Genomic DNA, 11,619 nt, shown 5'->3' with positions numbered 1-11,619 from the left:
AGCCCGAGAGTAAGAGGGAAATGGGCCCCATTGGAATTTGACAAAGCTAAGTACATTTATGATACGAAGGAATTTAAAAAACAAGCAAACACATTTTGAAAAAATGAGGGTTTAAAAAAAAAAATACAAAACTTGATTTGATATAAAGCTTAGAGGGGGTGGGGGGGTTTAGGACCAATGAATAAAAAGTGAACCTTTTAAAACTGTCAGACAAGTGATTTTTTAAAAATAATCTGCAGTTTCGTTTCTGAGGTCCATTTCCCCTATTATAAATAAATAAAGGAAGTTGCATTTAATGCTGGTTTTTAAAATCTGGTTGCATTTATTTCATGTCCCTATTTAATTTCAGATGAACATTAGATTAAAGTCCAGTCCACCAGTGGCGTAGCGAGGATGAGAGGCGCCTGGGGCAGTGGCGCCCCCCACCTTCCCAGGCTCCCTCCCGGCCCCCTACTGCCACGCGCTTGCGCCGCTTCCCTTCCCCCGTACCTCTGTAACATTCCTGGTGCGAGCAACAACCTGCAAGCTGCTGTTGCGCCAGTGTCGGCTCTTCCTCTGATGTCACTTCCTAGGTGCGGGTCCAGGAAGTGACATCAGAGGAAGAGCCAACGTTGGCATGACAGCAGCTTGGGGTTGCTGCTCGTACCAGGAACATTACAGAGGTATGGGTGAGGGGAAGCAGCATGCACACACAGCAGTGAGGGGGAAGGGAGGTAGGGAGCAGGAGGTGGAGAATAATGGAGGATGGATGCCTGTGCCCTCACCAAGATGGCTCCTGGAGCAGACAACCTCAGCCCCCCCTCCCTAACTACACCACTGCAGTCCACGAAGCTTGACATAAATATAAATGCAAACATAGCTGCTTCTTATATATAAGATCTTTGGATTTCTTCTTCCAGGGTTTAGTCCTCGAGGGCTGCAATCCAGTCGGGTTTTCCCCAATGAATATGCATGAGATCTATTAGCATATAATGAAAGCAGTGCATGCAAATAGATCTCATGCATATTCATTGGGGAAATCCTGAAAACCCGACTGGAATGCGGCCCTCGAGGACCGACTTTGACACCCCTGGTTTAAACCGAAGAAAAAAGAGTCTGATAAAGTAGAGCAGAAGTTCTAAGCAAATGAAGCTCGAAACTCGAACTCTCCAGAACAGCCTTTTCCAGCTTCAGTCTCTAAGTCACCTTCAGGCAATTAATGATTTCTCCTTTTCCCAGAGACAGGTCATGTAAGTATTACGCTGCATGCAAATTTCAGGTTTCAAGAGTCCCCTAGTGTATGAGAAAAGACTGGCTAACCTAAAAGATTGCAGCCTAGTCTTTTACGGCCCCTTTCCCAGGAAAGTAATAAAAAAAAAAGAAAAAGGACTATCCACCTCTCCCTGTGGCTGTTTTACACTGAGAGAAAAAAAAAAGTTAGAAAAGAAAGGTCAATGTAAGAATCTAAATAGATTACAAAAAATCCAAAATGCTGCTGTTCGCCTGATTTTCTATCTGACTATGTATTACAATATTATAGAGATCTTCACTGGCTTCCCTTTGAAGCAGGGGTTATGTTTAAATTTGGAACTTTATGGGCTCTTTTTACTAAGGTGCGCTAGTGTTTTTAGCGCGCACTTAGCGTGCACTACATTGCCACGCACGCTACACGCTAACGCCTCCATAGAGCTTGCATTAGTATTTTTCGTGTAGTAAAAGGAGTTAGTAAAAGGAGAAAAATTTTTCTTTCTTTAACACTTGCGGGGATCCATCATCTTCCAATCTTTCCAGAAGTAAGACAAACCAGCATCAACTAATAGTTCAATCATTTATTATTCTTAATGCAGAATTACTTAGCACATCCCGACGGGACCCATTTCGCCCTAACCGGGCTTTCTCAAGGGTTCACAGTAGGCACTCTTTTTTCAGAGCAGATTGAGTTCCTGAAATGTGAGGACGCTGAAAAATGAGCGCCTACTGTGAACCCTTGAGAAAGCCCGGTTAGGGTGAAACGGGTCCCGTCGGGATGTGCTAAGTAATTCTGCATTAAGAATATTAAATGATTGAACTATTAGTTGATGCTGGTTTCTCTTACTTCTGGAAAGATTGGAAGATGATGGATCCCAGCAAGTGTTAAAGAAAGAATTTTTTTTTTCCTTTTCTCATAGAGTGAGGTGGAGTTTTGCTTTATCAAGATTTGAATGACCTCACTTTCATCTTCATTGTCATTGAGTTAGTAAAAGGAGCCCTATGTTAGAAAGCTCTTCAGGGACAAATGCCGGGGTACTTAATGGTACAAGATGCAGGCTAAGTTTATTCGAAGAAATATGTGTTGCGGTTAGTGTCGCCACCTGTTTGCAAACCAGTGGGCCCGACACGGTCCGCGTTTCGGTTAACACGCCTTCATCAGGGGCCCCTAATTTGAAAGGTATTGAGTAAAACCTGTGTGGAAAAGCTACACAAATTGCCGTAGCAGTGGCTCCGTGCAATACCCTGCACAGAGTCACTGCCAAGGCGATTTGTGTAGCTTTTCCACACAGGCTCGAGTTTATTTTAGTTGCGGCTTTCAAATTAGGAACCCCCGATGAAGGCGTGTTAACCGAAACGCGGACCGTGTAGGGCCCACTGGTTTGTAAAAAGGTGGCGACACTAACCGCAAAGAAACCAGAGTGGAATTGTCCCAATCAGAATGGCGAGCACCAAAAAAGTGCTCACCATTCTGATTGGGACAATTCCACTCTGGTTCTGTGCTTTTGAGTTTGTGGTTTTGTTTCCCCTGTTTCAATTTTTGACACTAACCGCAAACACATATGTGGTCTAATACAGTGTTCTTCAACCACCGGTCCATGGACCAGTGCCGGTCCACAGAAATTTCCTGCCGGTCCACAGGGCCAGCACGTGCATCAGGCCCAAAACAGTGTTCTTCAACCGCCGGTCCACGGTGCGATCGATGTGGCGTTATCTTCGAGCCAGCTCCCTCTTCCTAACTGATTCGGTGTACAAAGCCACAGGCAGCGGCTCCTACGGGCTTCCTGCGCCTGAACCGGAAGCCTTCTCTCTGACGTTGCAACGTCAGAGGGAAGGCTTCCAGATGAGGCGCGGGACGTGCAAGGTGCAATTAGTACTATTATGGGCGGGGTCTGGGGCGGAGATTGGGTAGAGATGGGCGGGGTCTGGCTCACGACTTAGCCCAGTGTTCTTCAACCGCCGGTCCACGGACCGATGCCGGTCCACAGAATAATTCTTTTATTTCTGCCGGTCCATAGGTGTAAAAAGGTTGAAAAACACTGGCCTAATAAACGTAGCCTGCATCTTGCGCTCTTGTCTGCAGTTTTTCTTTGTCTGTTCCGATTGCTCTTCGCTGCTTCTTGTTTTCATTCTTCGGGGAACTTAGGGTTCCTTTTACTAAGCTGCGCTAGCAGTTTTAGCGCGCGCTGCATTGCCACGTGCACTAGACGCTAACGCCACCATTGAACTGGCATTAATTTTTACGTGTAGTGTGGGGGGGCAGCGTGCGCTAAAAATGCTAGCGCACCTTAGTAAAAGGAGCCCTTAGGTTCTTTAATGCAAATCGCCCTTTACGCATTGCTTCTATTTTTACTTTACCATCAGTAAGAGGATGTATTTATAAGACGTTTTTACATCGATCGATCTCTTTTCAGGCCGCTAGTTGGGACGTTGAATTTCGTAAGTTGCTATCGCTGTCATCTTCATATTTGCAATATAGAAAATTGTTGAAATCATCATTGTTTACCAAATTTATTGGTAATTGAAAGTCCGGTAATTTTATTTTATAACTATTAAATTTTTTGCTATTTTAACTACAAATTGTTTTCTGCAGATTTTGTAAGTCACTGTTGCTTTTCAGTCTCTTCGCTTCTTTGTACATCGCAATGAACTGAAAGGGATTTGCGGTCTAGAAATGGAAATGGAAGCCATTAGCACTGCGCCATTGTCCCAGTTCCTTCCCTTTTGCCCTTTCCTTGAGCTGTACAAGGTAATATTCTGAAATAAAACACAAAAATGTATTGGACTAACTCAATGCATGTTATGATTAGTTTTCAAAGGTAACCCCTTCTTCTTCAGATCAGAGCTGTACGAAAATCACAAGGCTTTTCCAGTTCCATCGGTTTAGTCCAGAGTTATTGCAGAAGTGGCTAGGGTGAGAAGGGTTGCACCTCCCCTAGTTATTTCTGCTTGGAAGTTATAGGGGCTCTTAGGAAACATAGGCTACACTCTCCTCCCCGATTGGAGGTATTAATGAACTCAGCTTTCTAAAGTTTCATGATCCTACTGGTATGCTGCCCTCCCCAACTCTTGATGGGCAAGAATACTTTGGGTTTTCTGCATTCACAGTGCCAACTTCTGGATTAAATACGGGAGCTGCCTCATGCCATTAGAGGGTTCTGTCTCTTGTGACATCCCCTCCTCTCCAAAAGGATAGAACACCTCTCTCACCCACACAGACACACACTCCATTTCTTGAGAGTCTGGTGAGGATTTTCCTTCTTACCCACGAATGCATTTCCCTAATCTCCCAAAGCTTCTTCCTTGGATGTGGTAAGAGCAGATAGCGTAGCTGGTTTTAAGAAAGGTTTGGACAAGTTCCTGGAGGAAAAGTCCATAGTCTGTTATTGAGAAAGACATGGGGGAAGCCACTGCTTGCCCTGAATCGGTAGCATGGAATGTTGCTACTCCTTGGGTTTTGGCCAGGTACTAGGGACCTGGATTGGCCACCATGAGAACGGGCTACTGGGCTTGATGGACCATTGGTCTGACCCAATAAGGCAATTCTTATGTTCTCTCAACTGCCCTCATGCTCCAACACCTCTTCACAACATACACGCATACACTCATGACATATATCTGTGTGTGTGTAAGTAATTTTGTGAAGCCGTTTCCGTGTGTAAATCCCATTTCACATGCCAGAAAATGGCTTTTGTAAAATAGTGCAGCTGTACAGTATACTCATATACGGAGCAGACATATGGGCTGCACATAGACAGTTACAGAAGTGAAGGATATGTGTGGGGGGGGGGGGCTGCAGTATTTGTGCATTTTTGATTGAAATGTCGGGGAGGCCCTGTTAATCCACTTTTCCAAGATAATATTTAGAGTAAAACAAAGAAAACGAACAGGTACTCCCATACATTTATACTTGAATGAAAATCTAATTGTGTATGTGGGCATTTGCGTGCTATTGTGGATTTCTCTTTTTAGACTTTGCTCGTCCCTAGAAGCTGCTGCTCTAGGCAGCCACCTAGTTTGCATAATGGTTAAAGTCAGCCCTACTAATGGACCAGGCCACATCCACAGTGACATCTATTTACTGGTGCATCTTCTTTCATATGTCCTGAGTTTGGACAAAGCCTGCTTTTGGGTTATCTCTGCAGCTTGAAAAGATGCCTTTTTATTTAATACGGCCTGTACCATACATCACTTCCTGATTCAGTTACACAGAGAGGTAGGTCAACACACAGGAGAAACCAGTATGACAGCGACTGTAGATTTCAGTAGGTAAAGAGCCCATTAGCCTGAAATGTCTCTCACTGGTATATGATAAGGAAGATGAAGGGCTTGCCTGTGGCACCAGGAACACAGCTTTTTTGAGTAACATGAAAAAGTAACATGTAATTATTCCTACAGCCCAGTGTTCAGTATGGCTGAACCTATGATGGATAGTGCCATCTGGTAAGTAAAAAACAGAAAAAGAAAACATGGCAGCATCTTAAAGCAAATCCACCCACTAGCTCTGGATTTTCGTTGCAATCACTAGCAGCTTTCTGCCACGCAGATTGATTGTGCTCTATTACTCCTTCATATTGGTTCATTTTCATTATATCAACCAGAAGACCATTGACATTTGACTCTTGATAAAGGCACTTCCTGCCGAAACACTGTCAAGGATCGAGTCAACTATTGCAACTATCAATAAAGTTTCTCCTGTTTGACCCACGCTTCAGCTGGTGACGTTTCTCCCTCGCTACTCCTGCGTTTGTAATGCAAATTTTTATGCCTTGGCAACGAGTCTGCATTTTCTTAAAAAAAAAAAAAAAATTTTTAAAGAGCAAAAGAATTCAGTAAAGCAGATCAAAACAAACAAAAAATCAAATACAGTAACTTATCTGCATCAAGAAAATAATTGTGTGGATCCTGTACCTATTAAAGAACTATAACTCATTATCTTAAGAAACACAAAGTGGGAGGAAAAAAAGACCTCAGAAATGAAGCTCGATATATGCATAATCTGCATCAAACATAGTAACATAGTAGATGACGGCAGATAAAGACCCGGATGGTCCATCTAGTCTGCCCAACCTAATTCAATCTAAAAATTTGTTGGGGGGGGAGGGGTTTCTTCTTCTCCTTAGATATTTCTGGGCAAGAATCTAAAGCTCTGCCCGATACTGTTCTGAGGTTCCAACTACTGAAGTCTCCGTTACAGCTCACTCCAGTCCATCTACACCCTCCCAGCCATCGAAGCCCTCCCCAGCCTATCTTCCACCAAACGGCCATATACAGATACAGAACATGCAAGTCTGCCCAGTATTGGCCTTAGTTCTTCAATATTTACTAGTTCAGCCATAAGTCAGAAAAACATTAATAATAATAACTTTACTTTTTCTATACCACCATAATCTTGCGACTTCTAGGCGGTTCACAGTAAAGATTAGCTGCACAGACAGCGAATTACAGCGTACAGATGAAGAAGAGGTCACAGGGCGGTCAGTGGTTACATGGTGCAATTTGGCAAGAGGAAAGATATACATAGGTTACACTATGACATTGACATTGACATTACACTGAGCCTTTTGTTTTCCCTCCCTTTAAAAATGCCCTCACGCCATTAAAAAAATGCTAAGGATCAATGAAAACAAGTTTTAAAGCTTGATAAAGAAAAGAACAGAATCCTAAGAGGGAAACGGTGGCTGTCCTGTCCGTCACCTCATTTCAGCAGTCATACCAGAGGGCAGATTGACTAGAGATCTTAGGAGTGGGGAGCTAGAAGAGTCAAATAAGTTGTAAATGTTTTGTGGAGGATTTCCTTACATTTAGGTCTATTTTAGTGCAAAAGCATGTTTACGGTTTTTAATGCATGCTGCTTTTCTAATGTGTATTACAATCTGCTGGTAGAGGGGCATAATTAAAAAAAATGTCTAAGTCCCCTTTTGGCCTATGTCAGTAGATGCTGAAGTTGGCAGCAGGCAAATGTCCATTCTCAAAAAAAACATCCAAATTGAAGGTTTTTTTGAGAATGGCCTACCACCACATTCCCGACCGGTTGGCCTTAGGCGCCTGGGTCAATCAGGCCCTAGGCCCGCCATTCTGAGGATGGCGTGCCTGCCGGATGAACTGAATGGGGACCCGGCCAGCCAACGTTACGGTAAGCAAGGGGGGGGGTGTCTGGGGATAGAGGGTGGGTAGTGGGGGGCTATTTGGAGTTTTGAGGGGCCGTTCGGGGTGTTAGGGGGGTTTGTGCCTTCGGCAGGAGGGCCTGGACTTCCTCCTGGTGGTGTAGGGGGCATTAAGGGGGGTTCGCGGGGGAGGGGCGCCTTCGGAAGGAGGGCCTGGGCTTCCTCCTGCCGGTTTTGTCGGGGGAGTAGGGAGTTCTGGGTATTTGAGGGGGGTGGGGGTGTCGGGGATGTGCCTCAGCAGGAGAGATTTGGCATCTCTCCTGCCGGTATTTGCAGCATTTTTTTTTGGGGGGGGGGGAATTGCGATCGTGGCAAGGGGTGGGCAGGTTGCTGGGGCTGCTGAGCTGATCACAGCAGCTGTGATCAGCTCAGCGGCCCATTTTCGGAACTTATACCTGTTTTGACTTGGTCAACCCACCTCCCGCCCTTTCCCTTCCTCCAAAAACACCTCTTTTTGCTTTAGGCATTCAGAGGCAGGGGAAAGGCCTAAGCTGGTTTTAGATACGTTTAAAGCCAGCTTTGATTATCGGTACTTGGACGATCTGTCTTTTTGATCATCCAAGTACCGATTTAGGCCACTTTTTGGACTTTTTTTTTTTTTTTAAGATAATTTATATCCTGTCTATCCTATAATTCTAGACGGGTAACAAAAAAGATACATATTCTCTAAACATACAACAGTGCAGTGGTTAGAGCTACAGCCTTAGCACCCTGAGGTTGTGGGTTGAAATCCCTCACTGCTCCTTGTGGCCCTGGGCAAGTCACTTAGGGCCCGATTCACTAACCTGCCCGATCGTGACAAATCCGTGTCCGATCTGTGGCAGGCTGACCAATTGACTACAGGCTAATATTCAAATGGGGGCAATCAGAGGAACGCCCCCATTTGGCCGCACGGATTGCTACTGAGTGATCCCGACGCATGCGCAGCCCATCTTCTTTGCCTGTAGATGGTCCGCTGGAACCTTTTTTACTTCCCTGACTTCCTCTGTTTTAAATCGTTTTTTAAAGCCAAACTGGGCTTGCGGGGACTGGGTTTTCAGCATGCTGAGGCTATTGCAGCTAATGGCAGGAACTCAAAACTTCAAAGCCTGTTGGCGGTAGATAATAGCAAAAGTCCTGAAGACACTACGCAAGAGAGAACTGTTAACCGGCCCAGCACGACATCAGGCTTTTGGAAGTCCATACCACCCCGACTCTCCTGCTCTCTGCTGCCCTTCCCCACAGTGCAGCCCCGCTTTAAACCTGCGGGTTAAAAACATGGCCTTGCACTGCGTGGAAAGGTGGCAGAGAGCAGGGTGGACGGAGCAGGAGATCGGAGATCAGGGCAGAGAGCATAGAGCAGGGCAGCCAGAGCAGGAGAATCAGGGCAGAGAGCAGGGTTTTAGCACAAGCGACTAGTCCTCACCAGTCGCATGTTTTTTGATCGGCCAGCCAGTTGGTATGTCAGAAGAAAGTTTAGTGAATCGCATGCCATTTCCCCTTATTTGCAAGGTGATGCATGTCGGTAACAAAAATCTTCTTCCCTCCTAGTGATCCTAAATGTCCCCCTTCCCTTCTATTCAACACCCTTATTCTGTAATTCCCTTGCATCCACTATATAAGCGTCCCCTGCATCTACTGTGTAATCATCCCCTTAATGGCAACTTCTTGGCAATGTCCAGCTATCTTATACTGTAAATTGTAACTTCCTGGAAATGTCCAGCTATCTTACACTGTAATCCGCTTAGAACTGCAAGGTACAGGCGGAATAGAAGTCACTAATGTAATGTAAAAATCTCATACATGAATACAGGATGTCCGGGGTGGTACTTGGAGAGACCCCCCCAGGAAAGAGACTTGGGAGTACTGGTCAACAAGTCAATGAACCCGTCCGCGCAAAGTGAGGCGGCGGCGAGAAAGGTGAACAAAATGCTAGGAATGATTATGAAGGGGATCACGAACATTTTTACAAAACTGCGCAAGAGGTTTTTAGCTCCGGCCGGCGCACTGAGCGCTCTGCGCTGTTCTGACACTCAGAGAACTCTATGATCGTAGGGGAAGCGCAGGGCATTCAGTGTGCCAGCTGGTGCTAAAAACCTCGTGTGTGGTTTTGTATATGGGGGGAGGGGTAAGGCACGTACATTGGCTAGGTGCGCTCATGTAGACACTTTATTTTAGGTGCACTACACAGAATTTATCAATTAGTGAACAGTTTATCTTGTAAATGGTCATTATGGCCCCCTTTTATCGAGCTACATTAGAGGGTTTATTTATTGCAGGCTGCTGCGGTAAAATCTCCGATGCTCATAAAATTCCAATGAGCAATGGAGCTTTTACTGCAGTGACCTGCAGATTTTTCCTGTGTTGGATAAATATAAAATATGCACTTTCATTAATCACCTAAAAATTACTGGCCTCAAAAACATATCAATTCAAGAATGTAACTAGTGCAAAGTGAACACTCAGACCCACAACTTTATCCCAGTGAACAAAGATCACGGAGTAGCTGTGCAGAGAGACCATCATGGTGGTTCACAGTCTCACCCACCGAAACCAAGTACATAGCTACAATAAGCAAAATCTTATACAAAAAGAACTGTGATGACTTATCTTGGTTCAAGGCGGGAAATAATCAGTAGCTGCTCCGGGCACCTCCTTAAAGTTACAAAACCATACAGACACATTCACCGACCCGACGCCAGTAGCGTTTTCTGTTTGCAAGATGGAGTTCTCGTCCCGTACCCCTCCTGAAGAAGCCAACCGGTGAAACCCGGGTTGGGGGGGTCGGTGAATGTGTCTGTATGGTTTTGTAACTTTAAGGAGGTGCCCGGAGCAGCTGCTGATTATTTCCCACCTTGAACCAAGATAAGTCATCACAGTTCTTTTTGTATAAGATTTTGCTTATTGTAGCTATGTACTTGGTTTCAGTGGGTGAGACTGTGAACCACCATGATGGTCTCTCTGCACAGCTACTCCGTGATCTTTGTTCACTGGGATAAAGTTGTGGGTCTGAGTGTTCACTTTGCACTAGTTACATTCTTGAACTGATATGTTTTTGAGGCCAGTAATTATTAGGTGATTAATGAAAGTGCATATATTATATATCACCTTTGATAATTCGATTACCCTAGTATTTTTGAGGGATAAATATAAAAGCCATCTTTTTTTTATTTTGACAGCAATAGCCATTCAAATGATCACAAGAAATTGGAAATGTCATGATAGACTTAATTACACGTTCTGGTGGGCGAGTGTGCGCAATACATATAAATATGAAAGAATGAACGCGGAATGCTTAGGTTTGAGTAATACATTTAATAAAATATGGAGCCCATTAACTGCATTTGTTAACAAATAATAAGGATATTGTAATTGTTGCTTTTCTTTCTTAGATTTCCTTACACATCCAGGGTTGGGGGTGAGGGGAGGGAGGAATATTTTGAAGGTTTAAATATATGAGTATATTTTTGTAATAAAAATAGGATTTAAAGTATTAATAATTGAATGATAGGGGGGGAAATGGTTTGTTTCATTATATTTTGTGCATTAAGGTGCATTTTAGGCAAGCTTTTCATGTTATAATTTCTGTAATGCACTGCCATTATTTAAAATTCAATAAAGTTTAAAAAAAAAAAAAATCTGGACCCCTAGTCCCGCTCCAGTCCCACCCCCTGCTCTCATCGCGTGGATGTGATGCGACATCACGCGTGTATGCACATGATGTCATCACGCAGCATCTGCGCATATGTGGACGCCCTCCCTGACGCGATTTCGAGGACGTTTTTCAAAACCCAGACAAAGTGCCGGGTTTTGAAAAGCTGTCCGGACCCCTGGACGTGTCCTCAAAAAGGAGGGCTTGTTTGGGGTAATTCGGACGTTTGGTAACCCTACCAGAAGTCATAATGCCACTCTACAGAACCATGGTGAGACCTCATCTGGAATACTGTGTGCAATTCTGGAGGCCACATTACCGGAAAGATGTGCTTCGAGCTGAGTCGGTCCAGCGGATGGCCACTAGAATGGTCTCCGGACTCAAGGGTCTCTCATACGAAGAAAGACTGGGCAAACTGCAGCTCTATACTCTAGAGGAGCGCAGGGAAAGGGGTGACATAATTGAGACATTTAAGTACGTCACAGGTCGTGTCGAGGTGGAAAATGACATATTCTTTCCCAAGGAACCCACGGTCACAAGGGGGCACCTGCTCAAACTCAGAGGAGGGAAGTTTAGTGGTGACACCAGGAAGTA

Source organism: Geotrypetes seraphini, chromosome 8, assembly GCF_902459505.1.
Source record: "Geotrypetes seraphini chromosome 8, aGeoSer1.1, whole genome shotgun sequence".
Lineage (NCBI taxonomy): Eukaryota > Metazoa > Chordata > Amphibia > Gymnophiona > Dermophiidae > Geotrypetes > Geotrypetes seraphini.
Note: the sequence above shows the minus strand (reverse complement) of the source record.